The sequence below is a fragment of the Notechis scutatus genome, chromosome Z, assembly GCF_049901735.1.
Source record: "Notechis scutatus isolate UNSWTSFEM ecotype Mainland chromosome Z, rNotScu1.2, whole genome shotgun sequence".
Taxonomy (NCBI): Eukaryota; Metazoa; Chordata; class Lepidosauria; order Squamata; family Elapidae; genus Notechis; species Notechis scutatus.
The window spans coordinates 82,278,241-82,284,240 of record NC_142025.1 but is presented as its reverse complement, the minus strand read 5'-3'; positions in this window follow the sequence as shown (position 1 = coordinate 82,284,240).

Genomic DNA, 6,000 nt, shown 5'->3' with positions numbered 1-6,000 from the left:
AATTTTCTCTGTCTCCTAAGTCAGAATAAATAGGGCATTGAGGACATTGTCCTTTTTTTTTTGCCTAAAAGAACAATGTGTAGTAAATTATCAAGAAAAGAGGAGGAAACAGGTCACAACATTTCTACCTCAAGATTTGTTGAGAAAGCCAGATTCTGATTGCCTTCTAAGTTATTTATGCACCACGTTAGCATACAGTGTTAGCATATCATACTGTACATGGATATAATATGTATTGTATATTTTAACCTTATTTCAAAAATAAGGGCTTGACAGCACAAGGAAACAACAGCCAATTATCAGCCATCAACACATCAATCAACCAATTTGGTTGGCACCAGATAAATATGACTTACAGAATAGCCCAAAGCACATATTCCAGCAGAAAAAGTAGATGAAGTAGATGAAGTCTAGCATGAGCCTGAAAGCTTGGAAAAGTAAACCTCTGGTCCTTGTGTCTGACCTAGATTCAATCTTGCAATATTATCCTGGGACATATATATATTTGCCTTTATTCATGAGAAAAATAAGTTTTACACTTAGGCAAGAAAAATCAAATGTACAGGAATAGATTAGGCGAAATCTAACTCAACAGCTGTAACTGTGAGAAGTATCTTGGAGTCCTAGTGGACAATCATTTAAATATGAATCAAAGTGTGCAGCAACAACCAAAAAAGTGAACGCAATCCTAGATTGCATAACGTTCTGACTCAAACCTGGTTCCAAGAGAGCAAACACGAGACAAAGGTAACAGCATCACCTTTTAATGTTTCATTTACGAATCCCGTTTCTTCACAGATAAAAGGTTGCATCCAACTAATCAGCTCCGATAAGACAGAGCCTTGCCAAGTTTTTGCAAGGCTGCCAAGAACACCAGATAAAGTTACTAAACAGTAAATCAAAGAGTCTCCAAACACCAACACAGATATTCTAATGTCCACCAGGCTCCAGTATCAAACTTCTTTGCCTTCTGCAAAGAACTGTGGTTTCTCAGCTGGCTTTTATCTTCTCAGGGAGGGGCCATTACCTTGCAGCCTTACTCCTGAGTTGCCCGTGCTGCTTTAGCTGCTCTTTCCTTCAAGCAGCTCTGCATGCATGTGCGCTGGGCACGGGTTCCTCGGGGGCCTCTTCTTCACTGCTGCCAACCTCCACAATCTCCAAAGGCAGCATTCCACTCCCCGATGGTCCTGGCTTCATCCCTGCATCATACACAGGCCCCTCATCTGAGTCATCACTCTCTAAGACCTCAGCCATCCACACCTGCTGCTGGTGAACCACAACACCTAAACAGAGGGATAGAATCAAGACCATCTGAAGTATTAGTACCACGTTATAAAGCCTTAGTAAGACTACACTTAGAATACTACATCCAGTTTTGGTCACCACATTATAAAAAGATGTTGAGACTATAGAAACAGTGCAGAGAACAGTAACAAAGATGATTAGGGGCCTGGAGGCTAAAACTGCTGAATATGAAGAATGGTTGGGGAATTAAGTTTATCCATCCAGTCAAAAGAAGGACTAAGGGTAATATGAGAGCAATGTTCCAGTATTTGAGGAGCTGCTACAAAGAAAAGGTGGTCAACTTTTTTTACAATGTACCAAAGGCAAAACAAGAAACAATGGATGGGAACTAATCAAGGAGAGAAGAAATCTAGAGAGAAGGGGAACTTTCCTGACAATGAGAATAATTAATCAGTAAAACAACCTTCAGAAGTTGTGGGTCTGCCATCATTGGAGGGTTTTAAGAAGAGACAGGGCAGCCACTTGAGCAGGTGATTGGATTAGAAGACTTCCAAGGTCCCTTCCAACTCTGTTATTCTGTTCTGTTGAGAGAAACTTGCTTTAGTACGTGATAATTTGGTGCACAAGTTTGTAGTCTGGGAGGGATCTTGCACCTTGTCTCCCCATATTTCACACCTTGCTCAGAATTTTTATTCCTAGATCCTTTTGTTTCCACCATGGGCTGGACTGTGCTACTAGGTGCCCTGCCCATTTTTGGGCAGGCTGCAACAGCAATACTGCCCCACCTTGAAAGAGCTCAGTCAGGAATTCTGCTGTAGGGTGTTCCTCCTTAGGCTATTTGACAAAAGAAATCTACTCCCACCTGGAGCTGATGCACTCCCACTTGGGGAGCAGAGCTATAGCCAGGAGCATGATAAATTGGGAGAGACTTTTCTTGAGCTAAGGAGAATGTCAGTGCCTGTTCCATCCCATAGAGAATACCTGAGACTCAGTTTAAAATGCTAGCTAAGTTTACTCAAAGGTCCTTTTATTTTCAAAAGGCAACTGGACCTTGAGAAAGAAGAAGGAAATATTTTGCTTTTCATCCAAGAAGTCTGCCTTGTCCCCACCATCAGAAATGATGAAGTTTCTTGGATGAGAAGCAATTTTCTTCTTCCTCCTCAAGAAAAAAAATACAGTCCAGTTGCCTTTTGAAGAAAAAAGCACCTTTGAGACAACTATGGCCTAGATCAGGGGTCCCCAACCGCCGGTCCCCGGACTGGTACCGGTCCGTGGATCATTTTGGACCGGGCCGCCTACTTTGCTTGGGCGCCATCTTGTTTCAAAGTCTGCCCTCAGCAGCGCCAGTCAGCGGCCTGAGGGAGAAAGGAAGATAGCTCGCCCCAGCGGCTCCGCCACAAAGCGCCTCTTTCCGCCTGGGGAAAGGGAGCAAGAGCGAAAGTGAGAGAGAGGTGTGTGAGCCGAAAGCTGGAGTGGGGTGGAATGAAGGGGCTCAGATCCCGATCCAGACCTCTCGTGGGAGCCCCCGAAAGCAGCCCTGCACTTGTCCGGGGTGCCGGAGGGGCACGGGGGCCATGGCTCGGCGGCGGCGGCGGCAGAGCTGTCAGCCGGGGGAGGACGAGGGGTGCGCGACAAAAGGCGCCGGGCGGAGGCGAAGGCAGTCGTCGCCTGAAACCGGGAGAGGAGAAGAGAAGAGAGCGAAAGAGACGAGAATCCTAAAACACACAGGGCAGAATGTTGCTTTAGCCAAGCTACACAGTGAATATGTACTAAAAGTTTGACTGGTTTAATATGGATTTATTCCCAGGTAATTGAAAATCTTATTTCAGCTGGAAGAATTCTAGACAATGCCCTGCTTGCCAAGGGTTGCAGCGAAATGGGGCGAGAGAGATCCGGAAAGAAGTGGGCTCTGCAGGTATTTGGAATGAATCCCTGGAATTCCTTATATGCCTGGATTTCTGAACCTCAACAACTTTAAAATGTGTGGACTTGGACTCTCTGAATTCCCCACACACCTTACAATTGTTGAGATTGTGGAAAGCTGAAGACCATATGGGAGATCAAACCCATCCTAAATGTAAAATCTGAATTGCGGATTATTACCTTACAAAACGCTTTTGGAGAAAACATATATTTTTGCCAAACATATATTTTTGTTTGATCATGATCAACTGAATCATGATGACTTTATTGGAGTCTAGTCTTGCATTTATACACATTTTTAGTAATCCTCCAACATTGGTTAATTTTGGTGAGTTGATAGTGTAATAGTAAATAAAATAAAAAATAAAAATAAATAAATAAATAAAAAACCCTAACCGGTCCTTGAAAAAGTGTTCCTGCGTGAAACTGGTCCCTGGTACAAAAAAGGTTGGGGACCACTGGCCTAGATGACTGAGAATATCCGCAGACATTTATCTATAAGAGAAGGGGAGGAACATCTCAAATGTTGCTAAATAACAAATCACAAATTCTTTCAACTTTGGCTAGTGTTGTTATGAATTAAATGCCCTATGAATTGTTATGGATTAAATTCCCTATGAAGGGAAGGTTGGAGACTGGATAGAAGTTATGCAAAACCATAGAGTTCAAGGATGGCCTCTTGAGGAGTAGGTGAATAAGTATTTCTTTCAGGGCTGGCTGAGCCACCCACTCCCACAGTGGGATCTACTGCTTGAACCAACTGCATGTACCTCATAGGAGGCTTTAACCATCCAGGAGCGGCATGGGTTCAGACTAAAGGTAGAAGGGCTCAAAACAGTAAAGATCCTGACTACTTGCTTATGATTGACCAACTCGAATTCTTCCCAAATATTTAGTTAGAATGTGCCTCAAGCATATCTCAGGCTCCAGCAGAGTCCATCTCCAAACGATCTTGAACAACAGATGCCTAGAGTTGCCTCACTGTGACCCTAAACCTCCCCTGCTCTGAAACAGAGCTTCTGGGTAGCCATCTATGGATGCAATAAGAATGGAGAAGTAAGTTGCCATTCTTCCTGCCACAAGATATGTCCTAACAATGAACTAGTACTCAGTTGGCTTCATCCCACATCTTCCTCTAACATCTCTTGTGTCATTTCATTTCCCTGTGCCTGGCTACAAACTAAGGGGCCCCATGGCATCTGGGTTTGCAAAATTCAAGGCCTTTGTTTCAGTTTTTCTAGGGCAAGACTACAGTTTCTTAGAAGAACTGTTCATGACTTCTACTTAGGTCTTTGGTGTCCCTGGAAAATTTGAAGAAATTAGAAGAGGTTTTGTTTAAGGCCTCCCTAAAAGCTAAAGCCAATCAGAAAAAACAAAACTGAGCTAGTTGGACCAATACTATGATTCAGTACTAAGCAGGTTATTATATTTTTAGAGAACCTCACCTGTTCAGAAATGTGACTTTACCACATACCATGTTGTTTGGGTCATTGTTACCTGGAAAATGCTATTTCCTTTATGATATCACAAATTTTTGCCTTTGAATTGCTGTGTATATTGTAGACAGTCCTGTGGCTATTTCTGGATTTCTCTCATCAAGATCCTTACTCTGTGTCCCACTTGTTTCTGAAGTCATTTTGCAAGTGGGTTGAAATTTTTATTTTTAATTTATATTTGAACTGCTTGGATATTTTGGATACAATGCAAAAGCCAACAATCATTGCAGAGAATCTGATACTTGGAAAAAATAAACAGCAATTGAAAATGAGGTGAATACTAAACAAAAGAATTAGGTATTATTACTAATGACATAAGCATACATTTACATGAACTCTAAGAAGCAGATACTGGTATACTAACTTGTTAAAATTATGTCCATTGTGACACGTATTAAAAGAAACTGAAAAATCACAAAAAACTCATGTGTAAGAGCACTCCTGTTTATGTAAAATCAGCTCCTATTCAATAGAGTGCTTTATTGTTTTATTATTACTATTTTATCCTTTAAAAATAGATCTAATACATTTCCTGTCCTCGTTTGTCTGCAAACAAAACCACAAACAGTTGGCTTACTTATATATCTGTATCTTCATTATGCTATTACCATTTGAAATAAGCAATGTTACGCAAAGTTTAGAAAGGACAAACCCAAGGAAATTAAAGGCAAAGTTAAGAAGGGAAAAGAAAGAGATCTAAATCTAATTTACATGAATACAATTCACTGTGACTCTGTACATTTTTTATTGTTGCAAACCAATCTTGCTTTCATCCATATACCAATTTATAAATTGCTTTTGCTGCTTAAATGTTTTACCTTTTTCTTTTGAAAGACCTCTATCAACTTTATCTTTAACTCCCTTTTCTCAGCCTTTCCTTTCCTCATGACTTTTATATGTTTCATCAATAATTTGATCCTCATTTATTATTTCTATTTGAGCAATGTCATCTTTCATATTGAAGGCCAGCTCTAGGCTAAAGCTAAGTAGCAATGACCCAGGCTTGCCAAATTTTAGAAGCTCCCGATTGAAAGGACATCTTAAAATTAAAAAAAGTGAACAGCACTGGAGCATTCCCTGTGATAGACTGTCCATGGGAGGGTTAAATGTAATTTAGCAGAATTGACAACAATGGCTGCTGATATAATAAAAATTATTTATTTTGAAAATAGGGTGACAATGCCTGAAAAAAGAAAAGAAAAAACTCTCTACAGGATTCAAAAGCATGTGTAAATCTCACAGACTCAGAAAAAAAAAAAACCAGACAAAGCAGACAGAAGGAAAGAAGAAAGAGGGTGCTTTTTAAAAAAATTCCTAATGTTGAAAGAAATATCCA